The sequence below is a fragment of the Piliocolobus tephrosceles genome, chromosome 8, assembly GCF_002776525.5.
Source record: "Piliocolobus tephrosceles isolate RC106 chromosome 8, ASM277652v3, whole genome shotgun sequence".
In the NCBI taxonomy this organism is placed as follows: Eukaryota; Metazoa; Chordata; class Mammalia; order Primates; family Cercopithecidae; genus Piliocolobus; species Piliocolobus tephrosceles.
The window spans coordinates 84,217,231-84,239,357 of record NC_045441.1 but is presented as its reverse complement, the minus strand read 5'-3'; the positions used below and the strand labels follow the sequence as shown (position 1 = coordinate 84,239,357).

Sequence of the window (22,127 nt, the reverse complement as noted above, 5' to 3'; positions counted from 1 at the left end):
ATGTATATTATGGGTTAAATGTGGTTTTTTTTTGGAAAGATGATATAAGTATAGGTACAGAATTTTTAAAAGTTTGCTTTACATCTCTGTCCTCCAGTTGTCCAGTTCCTCCTTTCAGCAGTATCTATTATTGCATTTATTGTCAGTGTCCTTCCTGAGGGAGCCCTTGTATTCATGTGTTCATGTATATGTGAACACACACAGACACACACACTTACAGACACACAAATAATTGTATTTTTTGTACGCAGATGTTGGCATATTAGGTACATCCTTCTGATATCTCTTACTAAAAGCCAAGAGTTGGAGACCAGCTTGGGTAACATAGCAAGACACCCTCTCCACTAAAAAAAAAAAAATTTAGCTGGGCGTCATAGTATGCATACCTGTAGTCCCAACTACTTGGGAGGCTGAGGTGGGAGGGTCACTTGAGCCTGAGAGTTTGAGGCTTTAGACCACTGCACTCTAGCCAGGGGAACAGAGCAAGAATCTCTCTCTCAAGATAATCATCATCATCATCATCAAAAGAGTTCAAGAGAAGAGGAAATGCTCAGAGGCATTCTTAGAGATTTCAGGATAACTCAAAAAAAAAAAAAAGTAAGTAAAAAAGATATCCTCATTTAGCAAAATGTCTTAGAGATAATTCCATACTAATACATATAGAAATGTTTCATTCTTTTCAAGGGCTACATAGTGTATACCATTTGATGGATTTAACATAATTTACTAAATATTCCTCTGTTGAGGCTCATTAAGTTTGTTTACAGTTTTTTATTATTACAAATGGTGCTGTGGGTTGGGCACGGTGGCTCGTGCCTGTAATCCCAGTACTTTGGGAGGCTGAGGCGGGTGGATCACCTGAAGTCAGGAGTTCAAGACCAGCCTGGCCAACATGGCAAAACCACATCTCTACTAAAAATACCAAAAATCAGCTCGGCGTGACGGCATGCTACTCGGGAGGCTGAGGCAGGAGAATCACTTGAACCCAGAAAGTGAAGGTTGAGGTGAGCCGAGATCATGCCACCGCACTGCAGCCTGAGCAACAGAGCAAGACTCTGTCTCAAAAACATAAAACAAAAAACAAGTGGTGCTGTGATGACATGTACACATATTTTTATATGTGTATTATAGTACACATATAGGATTATATCTGTAAGATAAATTCCAGAAATGAAATTGCTGAGTCAAAGGGAATACACAATTGATATTCTCACCAGAAACATATGAAAGTTCCTTCCTCACACCCTGTTTCCATCACATGCAACATTGCTCTAGCTGTTTTTGACTTCCCTGTAGAGCCTTGAGGTGATGTTCTCCCATACTTCTCTCAGTTTTTCTGTTGTTATTATATTATTAGAAAGCTCTGCCTATTATGTGCCTGTCCCACGACAGCTCCCTCCATCCCTTCAGTCTCTTTTCCTTCAAAACTCAGGTCTGTCATGCATTCATCTAGAAACATCTTTGCTCCATAATCACCATTCCGTTCCCTTCCCCTAGAACTTTCCAGGCCTGATTAGGTGCCCTTCTCTGTGTGTGTGTGTGTGTGTGTGTGTGTGTGTGTGTGTGTGTGTAAGAGGTTCCTCTGCACACACGGTCGGTTTCTCCTGCACACTTCTATTATGGTACACATCACTGTGAATTGTGTTCGTGGGTTTTTTGTACATTCTTTCACCATTTTCATCTCTTTGTCCAAAATGTTTTTTCTATGTCAACATGTAGTAGAGGCTCAGTAAATATGTTTTTGGATGAGATAACTTAAATCCATGTCAGAATTTTAGAATTAGATAGGGCCTTAGTGATCATTTTATATGTTTACTTTATTAGTGAAAAGTGGAGTTTTAAATTTTAATGTTTTAAATTCAAAATTCAACAATTCATTGTTTTAAATTTCTTAAAAAAAAAACAAAAAACAAACTAATTAAAGTCAGTAGTTTTTTACTTGCCTGTGACTCTTTTTTCCCTGAGTTCAAATCAATACCCCAGTATTACAGTCCTTAATGTACAGGAATTTTATAATGGAACATGCTGCTGTTTCTTCAAACTCAACATATATCATATATATATATATATATACACCTCTTTCGTTTCTTCCCATTTTCCTTCTTGCTCAACTATCCTTTGTTCTCAGGACATTGCTCCCTAGACCTGCCCAAGTTTGGAAAGACTGAGAGGGAAGGAAACTGAAAGCAAAGAATCACTGTTCTGGCCGGATGCGGTGGCTCATGTCTGTAATCCCAGCATTTCAGGAGGCCAAGGTGACAGGGTTTCTTGGGGTCAGGAATTAGAGATCAGCCTGGGTAACGGAACTAGAACTCATCTCAAAAAAAAAAAAAAAAAAAATTTTTTTTTTTTTTTTGCTGGTGAACCTGTGAAAAGCACTGTGCCTTGCCTGTGAAGGCCAAGTGATGCTCTTAGTGCTCCTGTCTCCGTTTCCTTTAGGAACGATTTGGGTCTGTAGAGCAGACAGATTCTCATAATCTCTATTCACATTGATCTAGGGCGGAGAGGAAAAGAAGAGAGAGTCTTCACTGTTTACGAACTTTAAAAATATTAACTGCACCTAGTTGAGAAATGTGGGCCACGATCCTTCTCCATAGAGTGGGTAAGAATCCAGGAAAGTTATGCCAATGCCAGTTTCCCTACCTGAAGTCCAGTCACTCGAGGGAGAGGCCCCCTAACACATGTTTCATAATGCTTTTCATTTTTTTATGTGCTCTTTTAATTGTACATACCTTTTTTATGTGTTTTGGTATTCATCTCGACATCTTTTGGTTATCTCTCCTTGAATTGTGGTAACCAAGTTTTCTTAGTCTCCAACCCCTATCATGACAAATGTTTTACTTGTTATTTTGGATTGCCAGTCATCACCCAAGACTTTTACAGCTGTGATACCATTACTCATGGCTCAGGAATCTGCACAAAAGAAAAACCTCAGATTATTCTCAGGCATTTTGGGAAATATTCTGTTAGTCCTGTGCAATACCTAGTTCCTGCTTCCATTTAATTTCATTGCAATTTAAAAAATATTTATGGAGTCCCTATTAACTCATAGTTTTGGATTTCTTGGTACATCTGCATAGAATATTTATAGGTTCTTTTTTTCTTCTTTATCCTCTTTACTTCATAGACAAGGACAATGCTTAATTTTTATTAAAATATTCCCCACAGATGCCTAATTCATTTAATACTGAAATCTAAAATTAGAGCAAAATGTTGAGAGAGTCATGAGAAGAATATGTCAGTGATGTAGATATATCTTGGATTCTTTTCACTAGGTTGCTTCTATAGAGACTATTTTGTTTCAGGATCTCTTCTATTGCTCAGTAGCTTAACATGAAGCCTTAGCATTATGCATTGATTTCTCTTTTATAAAAGCATAATTTGAAATTTATGGCTGAAAAGCAGCAATGAAGACACTGTTTTTCATTTTGCTGGGCTGTTGGCTGAATTTAGATTGAGGAATACAATGGTTCATCAGATAATTGTGAAAAGAGATGCCACATCCAAAGGCCTCAGATAATCAATCCTCTGTGTCTGGCATATAGACATTCACAATTGATAATATATATGATGTTTTCTCCTTTTCCATCTCATCTTCTTTTGCATATTTTCAGATGCTGCAAAAAATTTAGTAATTTTCCACAGGAAAAGTCACTCCTAAAAGGTTGTCCTAGAAACAATTTTGTAAAATCTAGCAATAGAATTTTACAATTTTACAAAGAATAGGAAAGCAAAGCATATTTAACTTTTATGTTTGCAGTTTTGATATGATTATTAGCTCTTAAAATATAGAAACTAACTTAAGTTAGATCATCGTGTCAAGGTCTTGATTTGTTTTCTTTCCATTTATTTATTTAAGCCAGTTTTAGGAGTAATTATGAGGCAATGAGAATTTTTAACAGGCCTTTCAAAACTTATACATCCAAGTGAGTTACCCCTTTAAAGTCGTTGCCCTAGGATGACATTGTATTTATTACAATAAAAAGCTGTATTGCTCAAACCATTGTTAGATTGGGGGTAGGGCAGGTAGGATTTACTTTCAAAGTCTACAGCACATTTTTGAATCTTTTTCTTTTTCTTAAGACAGGGTCTCACTATGTTGTCCAGGCTTGTTTTGAACTCCTGGGCTCAAGCAATCCTCCTGTATTGGCCTCCCAAAGTTCTGGGATTACAGGCATGAGCCACCATGCCTGGCCACATTTTTGAATCTTTTTAGTGATGGAATAACATCAATAGGGTATATTTGAGTTTTGGAAGTAGCCAACAGCTCTTCAGAATCATCTTTTCACTAGTTTAAGTGATTAGCCTAATTATTTGTTAATCACAAAATATGGTTAGGAATTAATGAGACTGTTTCTTGTGTGTCACATACATTGTCTCTGAAGGTAATTCCAAAAGATAAACTTTAATTAAGTTTTGAACTATGGCAGCATCATTGGCATAAATGAAGAAGATCTCAAGATGACAGTTTTAAAAATGACGACTCTCATCTGACTATTTAGTTCTGTTATAATAAGGAAAAAAGCCCATTCCATTATGTATAGTAGCATTCTGGTATTGTGAAAACACAAAGACATTTTAGTGGAATAAAAATAAAATAGTTTGTCTAGGTGTGATTACTACTAGCTCATCAAAAGTAATTGTAAGTTGGCTGATATTTGCTGGAAATGGCCCTTGGAACTGAAAGCTAGGTCAGGAAATGACAGCTAATAGAATAGACTGAAATGCAAGAGAGTGGAAAGGTCACCTTTTAAGGACTTACTGCTGGAGTCTTGCGATAAATGGTGAGACATAATTTTCTACTCTTTGGTGCCTGTTTCATGCCCCCATTACTTAAATTTCCCTGGCTCAGGTTGAATCCAGTAATTTTCCATCATAATGATTATATGCTCGTTGTAGAAAAATAAACATTTAAAAATGACCCACATATTTCTGGCTAGGTATAGCAGATTGAACTCTTGCATACATCTTTGCTCTGTTATAATGATAGTGAGGGTATAATAAACTAACAAGAATAAAACAGATGAGAGACATCAATAACATTTTGGAAGATGTAAGAAGAAGGGACAAGTGGTAACTGTCTTACCAGTGGAAAAAGCTGACTTCTGATTTTAACAAGAAGTAGAACTTGGGAAAAGTTCTAGAAATAGAGGTGATGAGATACCTCAGAAAACTGGGTGGTGTAGATCTGAGAAGAGAAGGTTATCTTATTTTTGTAAGATATTAAACTCTAAAACTGTTTTAAAATGGGAAACCTGACAGTCATAGTTTTGTTTTATTTTGTTTCACATCTATAAACATATGGAAGAAAAGAGAAGTGCTAAGTCTACTCTTTTGGCTTAATGGTTATTTATGCTTTATAGCAAACAGAGATGTCTGTTTAAATATTCTTAATAGGATAACAGATTATTAAGGAAACAGACAGAATTACAGACTTTTTAGAAGTTATACTTAACCTTCATGGGACATAACAACACATTTTCATGTCTGAATTATGGGAAAGGGTCTATTGTTGGAAATAATGTTCACAAAGACTGTTCTGTGACATAGATAAGTACTTGCTTTCCTGATGATCTAAAAGAAAGGATGTTTTCTTTTCATCTTGATGGCCTTCCTTTCACCAGCAGTTGGAAGGGCCTGTAAGTGTTAAAGCTAACTATTGCAATTCCACTAGGTAGAAGAAAAAACAGCAGGCTTGAAAAGCATAAAGCTTATAATGTGGAAATGAAAATGTCAGAAAGAGAATTTTAATCAGTGGAATATAGAACATATAGTGTGTTGCCTCTAGTGTTTGAATTTTCCTAAGAAGCAGTTAGAAGCCCAGCTCAGTTCCAGCAAGCAGGGATATGCTTCTTCCTTTCCTGGCAGGAGTAGGAGGTTCTCTTTCTGGAGAAACAACCCACGTTTCTGGATGGGGGGCATAGTCAGCTGAGGGCAAGTGATATACTGAAAACAAGAGGGTGTACTGATTTCTACACGTTGAATCACAGATCCTTAGTTCCCATCCCCCAGGTGGCTCTCTGAACATTGACACAAAGTTTATGCTGTCCAACCAGGAGATTGGAGGCTCACTCTCTGGGCAAAGTGATTAATCCATGGTAAAGAATCTATGGATGCTGACATTTGGGATCCTTCTAATGGAACTTCTGCCTCTCTCTAGAGATGCCCACCCATCCACAACCCTGCTGTTCTTCACAGAGCTTCCAGGGATATTGTAGTGCTTCACTCTCAACAACAGTGGAGAGCCAAGGACGATCAGCTGTCTAACCAAAAAGAAAGAGAGCAGAGAAACAAATGAATTCAGTTGAAACAATGAAAAATTAGGGAACAGAAGAAAATCTTTAAAGCTCAAAGCTATAATAATATATAGGCCTACCTTGGAGAGACTGAGCGTTCAATTCCAGACTACCTCAATACAGCAAGTATCACAATAAAGCGAGTCACATAAATTTTATGGTTTCCCAGCTCATATAAAAGTTATGTTCAGACACCTGTACTCATATTTTCAATGAAGCACTACTCATAATAGCAAAATCATAGACTCAACCTAGGTGCTGATCGATGGTGGATCGGATTTAAAATATGGCATATATACACCACAGAATACTATGCAGTCTTAAAAAGAATGAAATCATGTCTTTTGCAGGAACGTGAATACAGCTGAAGGCCATTGTCTTAAGTGAATTAGTGCAGAAATAAAAAACCAAACATTACATTTCTTACTTGTAAGTGAGAGCTAAACACTGGGTACACATGGACATAATGATGGAAACAATAGACACTGAGGACTCCAAAAGGGGAGAAAGGGATGGGGACTCACTGGGTACTGTATTCACTATTTGGTTGAGGGGTTCATTAAAAGCCAAACCTCATAACTATGCAATATATCCATGTAACAAATCTACACATGCACCCCCTGAATCTAAAAAAAAAAAAAAAAAAAAAAATGCCCAATACTGTGTTTACACTATATTGTAGTCTAGTAAGTGCAACAGCTAAAAAGAATGTATATACCCTAATTAAAAAATACTTTATTGCAAAAAATGTTAATGATCATCTTAGACTTCAGCAAATTGTAATATTTTTGCCACTAGAGGGTCTTGCTTCAGTGTTGATGGCTGCTGACTGATCAGAATAGTGGTTGCTGAAGGTTGGGGTATTTGTGGCAATTTCTTAAAATAACAGTTAAGTTTGCTGTATTGATTACTTTCACAAAAGATTTCTCTCTAGCATGAGATGCTGTTTAATAACAATTTACCCATAGTAGAGCTTCTTTCAGATTTGGACTTAATCCTCTAGAACTCTACCACTGCTTTATCAGCTGAGTTTATATTATTCTAAATCTTTGTTATTATTTCAACAATGTTCACAGCATTTTCACCAGGAGTAGATTATGCCTTAAAAATGAACTTTTTTTTTGGCTGGGTGTGGTGGCTCATGCCTGTAATCCCAGCACTTTGGGAGGCCGAGGAGGGCAGATCATGAGGTCAGGAGATCAAGACCATCCTGGCTAACGGTGATATCCCATCTCTACTAAAAATAAAAAAAATAGCTAGGTGTGGTGGCAGGCGCCTGTAGTCTCAGCTACTCAGGAGGCTGAGGCAGGAGAATGGCATGAACCCAGGAGGCGGAGCTTGCAGTGAGCTGATATTGAGCCACTGCACTCCAGCCTGGGCGATAGAGCGAGACTCTGCCTCAAAAAAAAATAAAAATAAAATAAAATACACTTTTTTTTTTGCTTATCCATAAGAAGTAACTCAGCCAGGTGCAGTAGTTCACGCCTGTAATCCCAGCACTTTGGGAGGCTGAGGAGGGCAAATCACTTGAGGTCAGGAATTGAGATCAGTCTGGGCAACATGGTGAAACCCTGTCTCTACTAAAAATACAAAACTTAGCCTGGTGTGGTGGGTGGCAGGCACCTGTAATCCCATCTACTCAGGAGGCTGAGGCAGGAGAATCACTTGGACCCAGGAGGCAAAGGTTATAGTGAGCCGAGATTGCACCACTGCACTCCAGCCTGGGTGACAGAGCAAGACTCCATCTCAAAAAAAAAAAAAAAGGCGACTCCTCATCCATTCAGATCTGATCATGAGATTGTAGCATTCAGTGACATCTTCAGACTACATTTCTAATTCTAGTTATCTTGCTATTTCTGCCACATCTGTGGAACTTCCTCCACTGAAGTCTGACTCTAAGCCATCCATGATGGTCAAACTCATCTTCCAGACTCATATTTGTGTTGATATTTTGACTTCCTCTTATGAATCATGGATGTTCTTAATGGCATCTAGATAGGGTGAAGGTTTTCAATTTACTTTGCCCAGATCCATCAGAGGAATCACTATCTATGGCAGCAATAGCCTTACAAAATGTATTTCTTAAATAATAAGACTTGAAGTCGAAATTACTTCTTGATTTATGGGCTGCAAAATGTATGTGATGTTAGTATGAAAACAACAGTAATCTCCTTGTACATCTCCATCAGAGCTCTTAGGTGACTAGGTGCATTGTCAATGAATAGTAATATTTTGAAAGAAATATTTTTTCCTGAGCAGTAGGTCTCAATGATTGGCTGAAAATATTCAGTAAACCACATTGTCAAAAGATATGCTGTCATCCAGGCTTTGTTGTTGCATTTATGGAGCACAGGCAGAGTAGATTTACGATAATTCCTAAGGGCCTTAGGATTCTCAGAATGGTGAGTATTGGCTTAAAGTCATCAGCTGCATCAGCCCTAAACAGAAGAGTCAGCCTTTCTCTTTCTTTCTCTCTTTCTCTCTTTTTTTTTTTTTTTTTTTTTTTTTGAGGCAGAGTCTCAGTTTGTGGCCCAGGCTGAAGTACAGTGACATAATCACAGCTCACTGCAGCCTAAACTTCCTGGGCTGAAGCGATCAATCCGCCTAACCTCCCAAATAGCTTGGACTACAGGCATGTACCACCACACCTGGGTACTTTTTAAAATTTTTTGTAGAGACAGGGTCCTGCTGTGTTGACCAGGCTGGTCTCAAACTCCTGAGTTCAAGCCATCCTCTTGCCTCGGTCTCCTGAAGTGCTGGAATTACGGGCATGAGCCATTGCACCTGACCCCTTCTTTTGAAGCTTTGAAACCAGGTACTGACTTCTCCTCTCTGACTAGGAAAGTCCTAGATGACATCTTCCAATAAAAGGCTATTTTGTCTATGTTGAAACTCTGTTGTGTGCTATAGCCGCCTTCTCTATGTTGAAACTCTTACCTAGATCTTCTAGATAAATTGTGGCAGCTTCTCCATCAGCACTTGCTGCTTTACCTTGTACTTTTATATTGTGGAGACTGCTTCCTTCTTTAAACCTCATAAAGCAGCCTCTGCTAGCGTCAGACATTTCGTCTGCAACTTCCTCATGTCTCTCAGCCTTCATATAGTTAAAGAGAGTTAGGGCCTTATTCTGGGTTAGGTTTTGGCTTAAGGGAATATGTGGCTGGGTTGATCTTCTATCTAGACCACTAAAACTTTCTTCATATCAGCAATAAGGCTGTTTTGCTTTTTTGTCATTCATGTGTTCATTATAGCAGCACTTTTAATTTCCTTCAAGAACTTTTCCTTTGCATTCACAACTTGGCTGTTTGGCATAAGAGGTTTGGTTTTTGACTTATCTTGGCTTTCAACATGCCTTCCTCACTAAGCTTAATTGTGTCTGGCTTTTGATTTAAAGTAAGAGACATGCAACTCCTCCTTTTCTTGGACACTTAGAAGCCATTGTAGTGTTATTAATTGACCTAATTTCCATATTGTTTTGTCTCAGGGCATAGGGATGCCTGGGGAGAGGGGGAGAGATGGGGGAATGGCCAATGAGTTGAGCAGTGAGAACACACACAACATTTATTAAGTTCACTCTCTTATATGGGTTTGATTAATTGTGCCCTCAAACAATTATAATAGTAACATCAAAGGTCACTGATTACAGATCACCATAACAGATAAATTAATGAAAAGTTTTAAATATTGTGAGAATTACCAAAATGTGACACAGACACAAAATGAGCTTATGCTGTTGGAAAATGGCACTGATAGACTTGCTTGGTGCCGGATTGTTACAAATAGCAACAACAAGAACAAAAACACGGTATCTGTGAAGCACAATAAAGCAAAGCACAGTAGAACAAGGTATGCCTGTGTTCAAAGAGATAACTACTGCATTTATGAAACAAGAAAATCATACTTAAAAATTCAGAGGAAAACACCTAGAAAAAATAGTAGAAACAATAACAAGCAGTAGACGTTTGAATAATATGGTTGAAAAAAAAAGTTCTCCCAGGAAACAGGACAAAAGATGAAGAAGTGGAATATAGGAGAGACAAGATAAAAACTTAGAGGATCATTCACCATGGTAGTGATATTAAGAAAAGAAAATTTAGAGGATCATTCAGGAGACTAAGCATCTGACTGGTAGGAGTCCCAGAAAGACACTATAGAAAGGACAGAGAGGAAATTATCAAAGAAATATTTTAAGAAAATTTTTCATAACTGAAGTATAGGAATTTCTAGATTAAAAGTGCCCATTGGATGCCCAGGACAGTGAATGAAAGAAGACCCACATGAAGACATACAAGTTTGATGTTTTAGAATGGTAGAGATAAAAGAGAAGATCACAAAGGCTTCCATACAGGAAATAAAAGGTCACATTGGAAAGATCAGAATCAGAATAGCATCAGACTTCTTACTAGCCATACTAGGAGAGAGTGGAACATTGTTGCATAAGTTCTGCAGGGTTTCTGTACTTACAAATCCAAACCATTAATCAAAGGTGAGTTCTCAGAAAATATATGTGCAAGATTTAAAGTAAATTAACATGATGCATTCTTTATTTGGAAGGCATTGGAGACTGAGCTCCACCAAAATAAAAGGGAGAAGATCAAGAAACTGTGAGATATAGGAAACAGTTTACAATGAAGTTCTGAAGCCAAGGGAATTCCCAGGATCATAGATTCCAGGATTATGGCTGTACAACAGGCCTAGGGTACAGTTAGTCCAGATGTGAGCAGGAGGATGGAAGGCCAGAGGAGGGATGTAGCCAAAAAAAATTGGAATTAATATATTACCTAATGTATTTGCCCATATCAAATGCTTTACAGTTATGTAGAAAAGTTTAGGGCTGATGTAGCTACATATGTAGAAAACTAGACAAATGAAAATAGAAGAAAATTATGGGAGGAATAAAGATACAGGTTGGGGTTGGGTTTAGTGGTCAAGAGAATGAGCTCTGTAGTCAGGCTGTCTAAATTTACTTACTACCACTAACTGCATACTCTTGAGTAAATTACCTTTCTGTCCTTCAGTTTCCTCATCTATATGGAGATATTAATCATACCTACCACTTTAGTCTACTCCTGCTTCTGTAGCAAAGTACCACAGATTGAGTAATTTATAAATCATAGAATTTTTTTTCTCACAGTTCTGGAGCCTGGGAAGTTCAGGATCAAGGCACTGGCCGATTCAGTGTCTGGTAAGAGGTCATTCACTGCTTCCAAGATGATGCCTTGGTGCTGTGTCCTCCAGAGGTGACAAATGCTTTGTCTTCACCCGGCAGACAGGATGGAAGGGCAAAGGGGACTAACTTTCTAAAGATTTTATAAAGGCACTAATCTGTTCTATGAGGTAAGAGCTTTCATGACCCAATAACCTCCCAAAGGCCTCACCTCTTAATATCATCCCCTTGAGGGTTAAGTTCCAATGTAAAAACTTTGGAAGGATGCTTCCATTCAAACCACAGCACCTACTTAGCGTGTTGTTGTGTGGATCAGATGAGCTAATACAGGCAAAACCATTAGATCAGTAGAAATAGTACTAGTAATCATAGTAATAGTAGTAGTAGTGGTAGCTGTGGTAATAGTAGTAGGTGCTCAAAATTGTTAACTATTATTTCTATTGCTATTATTTTTAAAACTGAAAAATAATTAAGATGTTTAATACTTGAGAAATTTTGTGGTAAGTACTCAGAAGAAACTATCTAAAATGATAAACCAAAACCAAAACATTTTTAATGACCTATAGTGCCACCACTCAAAGGTGAAATTTTTAAACATGTGAGTGTATTTTTCCCTGTGCATTGTTTTATTTATATAATTGTTATATTCTCTATATATAATTTTGTGTTCTGCTTTTGTTTTTTAACATAAAAGAACCATATTACCTGTTAATACAAACTCTAATTAAAGAGTTTTTGTTGACTTCATTATTTTCCACTAAATGTATGGAAAATATTTCATTTAACCAATTATCTATTTTTATATATTTAGTTTGCTTTATGAATAACATTGGGTGATGGCTTTCTGAAATACATTTCAAAATTTAATTTTCTTATTAGAAACATAATACATGTTTATTATAGACATTTTAAGGTGTCAAAATAAGATCAGTAAAATTAATGTAACAGTAATCTAACTACCTAGAGAGAAGCACTGCTAGCATCTTTGTAATGTATGCTTCTTGTCTTTTTTCTTGACGATATATATTTTTATTTGTTTTGCAAAATGTAAAACTTTTCTTGTAGATGTTATGACCACCTTTTGATATCTTCTATGGCATGTTAGTGTCAGCAGAGTATTTAATTGTAAATTTTGGGATCTTATTTTTTAAATTGCTTTAAAATTTTTCAGTGTTTCACAATGATAATGTATTGAAAATATTTACAGCTAAAAATCTCTTTTAAAATTATTCAAAATTATTCCTTAAATTCTTAGAAACAGAATTCCAGGTTCAAAAGGTTTACATTTAATATGTATTGTCAAATTTCCCTCCATGAAAATTCTACAAAACTCTGTGCTCACAGCCTTGTCAACACTAGGTTTTCTGATATTATTTTTTTAATTCCATAAAATATCTCCTATATTTAGAGTTATTTTATTCATTAGATTCTTAGGTACAAAGAATATTAGAAGTTTAAGACTTTTACTGTTTCGAAAAATTGCTTTATCAAGAGGACAGTATTTGACTATCATTAACAGTGGATAATAATGTCTATTACTCTGTGTTCTTACTAATGATGGGATTGTTATATTCTTCACATGGATGATAAGCGAAGTGTTGATAGGTTAATAGAATAGATCTTAAGCCTTGCAGTATTCCAGGCAAGATAGCATCGTGGCTCAAACCAGGGTGGTAGCAATGGAAATGTTCTTATGCTGGAAATTTTTTGGAAAACACTATTGACAAAATTTTCAATATTTTGTCATATGATCACATATGATCAGTTGCATATGTGATTTGTAAGAGAGATTAAAGAGTCAATGATCACTCTATGATTTTTGGCCAGGGTAATTGGAGAATTTAAGTTGCCATTTAAGAAGCTGGGAAGATTATAGGAGAATCATGTTGGTCAAGCAATATCAGGAGCCCAAGTTTGGACATGTTAAGTGTGATGCTTATTTAATAAGTAAGATATATATATATATATATATATATATATATATATGGAGAGAGAGAGAGAGTTGGATATATGATTCCAGTGTTCAGAGGAGAATTCTAAGCTGGAGATATAAAACTAAGAGACATCGGTATATAATTGTTAATTAAGAGAAAACATTAGATGGAATCACCGAGGAAGAGAGTGTCAGAAGAAAAGAGGAGGATCAAGTACTGATCCCTGGGGGTATTCCAATGTTTAGGAACTATAGTGATGAGAAGAAACCGGCAAAGGAGACAGAAACAGCGGCAAGAGAAAGGAAAAAAACCAGGACTGTGTGGTTCCTGGTAGGAAGCTGAAGGAAATATTTCCAAGAGGAGGGGTGATCAGCTATGTCAAATGCTGCTTATACATCAAGTAAGATTAAGACTGAGAATTAACTGTTAGATTTAACGATATAGAGGTAGCTAATTAGTGACTGTGAAAGTACAGGTTTGGTGAAGTGGTGTGGTGAAAAACAGGTTAGATGGGATCTGATTTTCAGGTGATTAATATTATAAAAATATTATAAGAATTAGAATCTTTAAGGAATATAATTTATTTGAACTATGCCCAATAATTTATCTTTTTTTTAAGTGCTCAAAATCTCCATTTCTAGGGTACTCATATGAAGTCTAAGTAAATTTGAAGTAAGTCTGGCAATTTTATCCTTAAAAAACTACAAAACATTAGTCCTTTACTTAGCTGTGATGAAAAGGAATATGTCTCCCTCTGTTGATTATTTGCAATAAGATTCACCAGGGTCTCATTTTAATTGCCTTGGTGTAGTATGTTCCCTGGTACCTTGGCTTTTAAAGTGGTATTGAGCTACAATGATCAGATATGCCAACAGGCCGTTATATGTTAATAGAATTTTACTAGCATATTTGTAGACTGTTAATTTGATTAAACTTTCATGTCTTGATAACTTTTCTTTATAGCAAAATAAACCTAGGAGATTCTGATTTGGTAGGTCTGAGGGAGTCTAGGTATTTTTTTTTAATCTGATTCTGCTGCAAAGCTAGGCTTGGAAAACTTTGCTTTACTAGGAACAGGATTCTATAAATAAGAGCTAACATTCATGATAGTGCCAGGCTCAACTTCTACTTAATCACATTTATTGTAAGTGCCCTAGTCCTAGCATACACATTTAAAGCTCCCTGAGAATTTTCATCAGATTGTGACTTCCTCAATAGTATGTAACAAAAATAGCCTCACCTTTAGACACAAGGGTACACAGAATATTTCTTTTATGTTCATAAGCAAAAACGGAATTATATTTACAAATTCGAAAAGTAATAAAGTGAAACTTTCATCCAAAAATCAGATATTGAATAAACTTTTAATTCCCTTTTGTAGTTTCGTTTTAATTTAGTTTAAACAACATAAACGTTTTAAATACCACTCATTACATGCTGAGGGTATAGATAACCATTTTGGCACTTTAAAAAAAGCTGAGGAATGGATGGTTAATTCTCAGTGATATTTATTCATTTTCTATAGTGAGGATTCTCTAGTATATCAAAAGGATCTGGAGGGTTGGTACATGGCTAGAGAAAGTAAGAAAATAAAGAAGGTGAAATGGAGGTGCTGGGGAGGGATTCATAGAATGGAGAGAATGGGAAGAATGTTTTCTTTAAAAAAACCTTTCTAAGCTCATAATTTGTTATTCCTCTTAAATGAAATAATGAAATTTGGATCCTTAAAGCCTCCATGTTTCCAGTTCTGTTCTTCTGGAGAGCTTTTCATAGTTTAAAGACCTTATGAAGTCTTTGATTTTTGATTGTGACCCATGATATGTGGGTTTTTCTTATTTTCACTGGTTGGATTATAACTTATGATTCTTTTATATTGTCCAAAGTAAGTTACGTTTAATATTTGGTGACTGCTGTGAGGAAACCATAGTACTTTGGGGCAGCATAACAATCATTGAATGTTAGAATAAGAAGGCATAGTCAGCTTGTTACAGTATATTATAATCTTTATGGTGTATATTGTTTTGCACAATTCTGTAGGTCAGCTGGGCAGATATGCTTTATGTAGTGTCAGCTGGGATACTATTATATCTGGAAGATGCAGACTTGCCTCAATCACATGGTTGGAAATTGTTGTCAGTGTTGGCTTGGAATTCACTGTGTCTGTCAGCTAGGGACATGATTCTCCTCCACATGGTCTTTTTATGTGGTTGCTTGGGCTTCCTGACAGCATGGTGGCTGGATTCAAAGGCAAATTCTACATGCATGAAAATGGAATCTGCAGATCTCAGATGTTACACGGAACTGTAGTTTGAATGTTTGTCATCTCTAAATCTCATGTTGAAATTTAATTGCCATTGTAATAGTGTGAAGAGGTGGGACCTTTTAAAGGTGATTGAGGGCCGGGCGCGGTGGCTCAAGCCTGTAATCCCAGCACTTTGGGAGGCCGAGACGGGCGGATCACGAGGTCAGGAGATCGAGACCATCCTGGCTAACATGGTGAAACGCCGTCTCTACTAAAAATACAAAAAACTAGCCGGGCGAGGTGGCGGGCGCCTGTAGTCCCAGCTACTCGGGAGGCTGAGACAGGAGAATGGCGTAAAAACCCGGGAGGCGGAGCTTGCAGTGAGCTGAGATCCGGCCGCCGCACTCCAGCCCGGGCGACAGAGCAACACTCCATCTCAAAAAAAAAATAAAAAATAAAAAATAAATAAATAAAGGTGATTGATTAGGCCATGAGGGCTGGCTGCTCTCACAGTCCTGGGATTGGTGCCTTATAGAAGGGCAAGTTTGATTTCCTCTTGATTCTGTGTGTGCTCTCCCTCTCTCTCTCTCTGGCTCGCTCTCACCCTCTTTTGCCTTGCCTTACCTTCCCTCCCTCCTCCTCCCTCTCCCTACCTCTTTCCCTGTCTTCTCCCTGTCTCCTTCCTCCCTTCCTTTCTCTTCTCTCCCCTTCCTTCTCTCTCCTTCTTCTTTCCCTCTTCCCTTCTCTCCTTCTACCGTATGGTGACACAGCAAAAGGGCCCTCACAAGTTGCTGGCACCTGATATTGGACTTCCCAGCCTCTGGAACTGTGAGCCAATATAATATATTACATTATACATTACCTAGTCTGTGATGTTCTTTTACAGCAGCACAAAACGGACTAAGACACACAATATCACTTCTGTCTCATATTTTTCACAGGGCCAGCTCACATTCAAGGGGAGAAGAAATGATTTCCATTTTGCCATTAGAAGAAGTGACAATTTGTAGCCTTCTTTAATCAACCAGTTTGTCCTTTGGCCACAAAATATTTGTGTTTATCACATATGCAGAATGCATTACATTCCTCCAGAGACCCCTGAAAAATCTTCTTCCATTATAGTATCAAGCTCGAATGCAAGGTTCAGGTTATCATCTGAATCAGGTCCAGGTGTAGATAGGTCGTCTTAGGTGAGATAGCCCAGGTGTAGACCCTTGAACCAAAAAGCTAACCTAAAATACAGAGTAGATAGGAGCAGGGTGACTGCAGTAGACACTCCTGTTCAAAAAGTGGGATATAGCAGCTTAGCAGTCACTGGTCCACTGAGTTTCTGATATTGAATCAGGTATGTCACTGGTTTTTCCTGCTTTGGCAGAAGGGAATCTATGTTGATTAAGGCTCTGCTTTGCTTCCTGGGAGCAGTCCTTTGCGGTTCTTGGGTTCACCCAAGAAAAGGTGGAAGCACCAACTTTTTTTTTTTTTAAGAAATGTGCTGGGCTTATGCTAACTATCTTTCTAGGTCTGTTTCCTGGCTATAAAAAGTTTGAACTGACTGTCCATTTTGGTCCAAGCTGGTGTGGTTCTAGTGATATAATTCTCTTGAGAACTTCATAGGTTTCATGTGAATCTCATTGACATTTACCCTATTAGACAAATCCACATCCACAGATCTTTTTGAGATAGGCCCCTCTCTACTGTGAGTTAAGATGCTGTGGGACAATGCCCTGAAGATTCATACTAGCCTTTTTGTTTAGGTGAGAATGTCTATGAGAACCTACGAGATTCTTAGAAACTCTTTTGTCTAGCTGAGGCCTTTAACAGTCTTCGAAACTCTTTTACATAGATGATTTGGTCAAGGCGAAACAGCCTTTAGTCTTTCTGAGTTTTAACAAAGGGTTTTAAAACTACACCCTTGACTTACTCTTGACCTTGAGGTTACATCTTACTGGCAGCACCTTGGATTAGATCTTTGCTCTGAGGCTGTTTCTTTGAAAATCTATTGCACATTCAAGTTTCTTTGTTCATTTGTTTGCTTCTTATGCAAGCATCACTTCAGAAGCACATGATTTTTTTTTTTTTTTTTTTTTTTCTGTTACTGGTTATGTTAACTGTGATCACTTGGTTAAGGGAATGTCTCCAGTTTTTTTTTTTTTCCACATCAAGTTGTTGCTAGGATACATTTTGAACGTAGAATTGAATGTCTGGATTTGACGGAGAGAGTTATGCATTAGACATGTTGAATTTGAGATGCCTATTTGACATCCTAGGAGAGACTGGTTCAGGAGCAGGGGTGCTGGTAGTTGGAAAGATGAGGTAGTCCTGTTTTCATTTTTTCAGTGAATACAGAAGTGAGGTTATCTGAAGGGAGTAATAATGAGGGAGCACATTGGAGACGTGAGGAGAGAGATTTAGAAGGGTCTTCTCAGAGTAAATTGACCGGAAAAGTGTAGTGGACTTAAGGGCAGTGTTGTGATGCAGGACCATTTGACAACTGTGATCCTAAACCAGCCTATGAACATTCAAGATGTTCTGCTTCTTGGAGTCAGACTTTGACTAGTAGAAGGAATTTTACTGTGATTGAGGTTTGGTTAAGCAGTACAGTGGAAAAAGGTGTAAATTAGTTTAGAGTGTGTGCAGGGAGGTAATTTATCAGCACAGATCATGGAATATAAACTGGATTAAGTAGACAAGAAGGAGGTGAGGAGAGTGAAAAAGTGGCTCAATGGTTTTAAGTCCCAAAACAGTGAGAGAGAGTTCTAGAGAAAGATGAATAGATATGACATGGTGAATAGGGTATGTGAATGATTGAAATCAGGATTTGAGATGCATTTCATCTGTGTTCTGGTTTAATACCATACCAGCTTTATGAAGTGGTGGTTTTTTTTTTTTTTTTTTTTTTGCAGTCTCCATTTTAAACAGAAGCAAGTTATGTTGATCAAGATTAAGCAACTTGGCCAAGGGTACACAGTTAGTCAATGGCAGAGCTTGGATGGAAAATTAAAATATTTGTTTTTGTTTTTAACTCCCAAACCTTTGTATAATACTATACCAGCTGTCTTTGATTCATTAACAGTTGCCCACTAGACAAAGGATAATCATTATTATGACTGAAAATGTTTACATTATATTTGTTTTGCTGTTTTAGGCTTATTATGGCATGCAAATGAAAAAAGGCCTCAGAAAACATTTCTAATTTTATAAACATCTACTTACTTCCTTTAGAGAATGAATGGCCTTTAGAAATTGGTTGAAAATGATTTTTACTTTTTCAAAGTTCACAAACAAGCATTCATGCTTAATAAACAAGCATTATTAAGCTATTAGCATGGAGTGAATTCTACCTGACCCATTTACATTAATGTAAAATTTCCTTTATGTTAAGGAGGTCTTCCATTTTCCTACACTTAAAATGATTTAAGTAGATGCCTATATAATGATACACGATGATGTTCTAAGAAAAATAAGGTAATTTGATTATCTCTACTTCAGGAAGCTTCAAGAAAATTTACTTAGGTTCTAACTTTAGTAGAGGGAAAAGTGAAACTTTAAGTTTAAGGTTTCTCACCCTAATCATTAAAATAACAATACTTAGCCGACTTTCACAATATGCAAACAGACAAAACCAAATTGCATGAGCTGTTTTTGGTTTAAAATTACATGGAGCGCTTTCCAGCAATACTTGTATATAGAGGCTTGATTGAAATAGCTGCATAATTCCTCAGCAGAGGGCTTTTCTTTGCTGTAATTACATTCATGCAGTGACTCATATTCTCTTAATGCCTAGATTTTATAATTCAAAGGGAAATGTTCCCTTGAAATTTGAAAACCTGGAGGACTCAACAGTTTTTTTAAAATTTTTTTATTATTGTTACTTCTACTATTCCTACACCACAGCTAGTATTCCTCTGAGGAGTATTTGACCTAGGTGATTTTGATTTCACTCATGCTGGCTCCAGTAGTGGGGTTTGACTCATGTGACAGTGATAGAGCAAGGATCCCAAAGATGTCTAGCACAGGGATAGGATGTTCTGCATTCAGGGACTTCAGCAGTGGGGATTTGGGGCTTTCACTCTGGTATTCACCGCGGTACAGCTCAGTTTCTTTTAAATGCCAGCTTACGTTTGACTTCTGTTTCTCTTTCCTTCATCAGCTGAATGATTTTTTTCTGAATTGACAAGTTCAGATTCCCAGGAGAGGGCACCTTGCTGGCTCTGATGATAAACATGCCTCTGTATGATAATGTTTCCCTCCTACTTCTGGGGAAGTTTTTAAGACTGATAGCAAGGTTGGAGGACAGTCCTTTGCAAACACCTGGCTAGTATCTCTCCTGTTTTGGGTAACAGGGTGTGATGCGGATGCTGGACCAATGACCAGTTTTGCCTGAGGCAGGTCATTCCCGTGTAATTTCACATTTTTGTTATAAGCCCTTGGAAATTTGTGAAATATATAATATACTCATGAAGACAAAAAAAAAAAAAAAGGCAATTTTCAGTTGGATGTACATCAGGTACTTTCTTCACCACTCTCCTTTCCACCAATATTGTTCAGTTCTCTGTAAAGAATCATGATGGTCAAGGGAGGCCTGGCAGGAGAATCTTGATTGTTCACAGACAAATGTTCTTGTCAGAGCATTGGTTTAGGAGTGGCCATATAATGTAATTCTGGCAAAAGATACTTGAGAAAATGAATGCTAAGAGCTATTTTTGAAAGGGCTTGTTCACTTTTAAAAATAAATACAAGGCTTTTTTCTTTTTTTAATCTTGGAATAATGTAGATTTTATAAGATGCTGAGAATTGCAGCCATCATGTCAGGGTCATGAGAGGAGCCAGTTAAGAGCGTCCCAGCTACCATGCCGATGGCAGAGCAGAAAGTTGTAAACACCCCTCATCTCATTAATGGCACTGAGCCACCACATGAACCAACCCTGGAACTGCCCTGGTGTCAGGTGGGAGGATTACTTTGATGCAATTGTAGCCTCCAAGTATGCTACAAGGTGAGCTATCCTAGAGGTGAGGGAACCAAAAGCTCCCACAGACTAAATTCCAATCCTCAAATCACATAATTCACTAAATTAATTTAAAGTGCACAGTGAGCGGCAAGAGGAAAGATTATTTGGTTGGCATACCTGGGTTAGGGGCGAGTAGGGTAGAGGGACCATGCCAGCTAATCCTGGGGTACATAGTGTTCATGTTCATACATCTGCATATGCTTTCCCCGCTGATGTTGTGGTTACAAGGACCAGAGTTGAGGTTTGGGCAAGCCTCAAAGATAGCAGTTGTCCCAAGCTAATAACACCTGCTCAGGTGTCTGAGAGATACTGGGACAAGTATGCTTAGTCAGTGGCTGTGGGTTGCCAGTTAGCTTCACAAACAGTCATGAGTTCTGTTGTGTTTATTGGACAGATAACAAATGGGGCAGGAAAGAGTATCAGCAGTTGTTGTTAACTAGGGTGATTTTTGTCCCCCAGTGTCCATTTAGCAATGTCTGGAGACATTTTTGATTATCATGACTGGTATATGTAAGAGATGCTACCGGCATCTATTAGGTAGAATCCAGGGATGCTAAGTGTGCTATAGTGAACAAGACAGCCTCCCAAGACAAAGAATTATCTGGCCCAAAGTATCAGTTGTGTCGAAGTTGAGAAACCCCCTCATGAATATTAAGTGAATATGTATATTTAGAGTATCCTGGATATTTAGTGCCTCTTATTTAATATATCATGAACACTTATTATTCATATGCTTCAAGGGTAATTGACATTTCTTGATCTTGCAGCCCTTTCTGTCAATGTGTAACACATACACAGTCTTCTTCTTAATACTTTATACATCTGTGAATTCTGCTCATGTCTTACTAGCAAAATATGTACTTAAAATATTTTAAAATGGTTTGCCTATATTTTATAAAACTCAAATTTATTTATCGAATAGAACTAAATATCCTCAAAAGCAAATTTACATTATACTAGTCCTGGAATTTCAAAGAAGAAATAAGGTAATAAATGTCATCATTGTTTAATATACTTTTTGTTGTGTTTTCTATAGCTTGCAGCTGAGAGCATGCTAGCTGATTTTCACATAAAGTCATTAAGAACATCTATTCTAAAGATAAATGAACATTGACTTAGACTATAATTACAAGTTTCCTAAATAGTAATATAATCAGATAGTACAAGATTATGGTGCCTGCATTAATGTAATGCTTGTTTGATCGTTCTGCTTACATTTAAAGCAGTTGTAGGCATGGTGCTTATGATGAACCTGTGTGCTCAAAAATGCACATTTTGAAATGATTGGAACAGTTTTTGTTTGATGATCTTCAGTTCACTTAAGGACTTTTTAGTTGGCTCAATGTCTATTAATAGAGCAACACTGGAAATTTATAGCTTCATGCATTTTTAAAAATTTATTAATGATAGTTTTATTTATATTTTAGTGCTTTAAAAGATTAAAGATATTTTAAGGAAGTTGTGTCTTGAGATCCCTCC

At 37.2% G+C, this 22,127-nt stretch overlaps 1 protein-coding gene across 2 annotated transcripts in view; it reads left to right on the top strand.

Moving 5' to 3' along the window:
* The window catches only part of ADAM22 (ADAM metallopeptidase domain 22), a 251,094-nt gene that overhangs the window by 106,256 nt on the left and 122,711 nt on the right, over nucleotides 1–22,127 (top strand). The gene's annotated exons all lie outside the window — the stretch shown is intronic.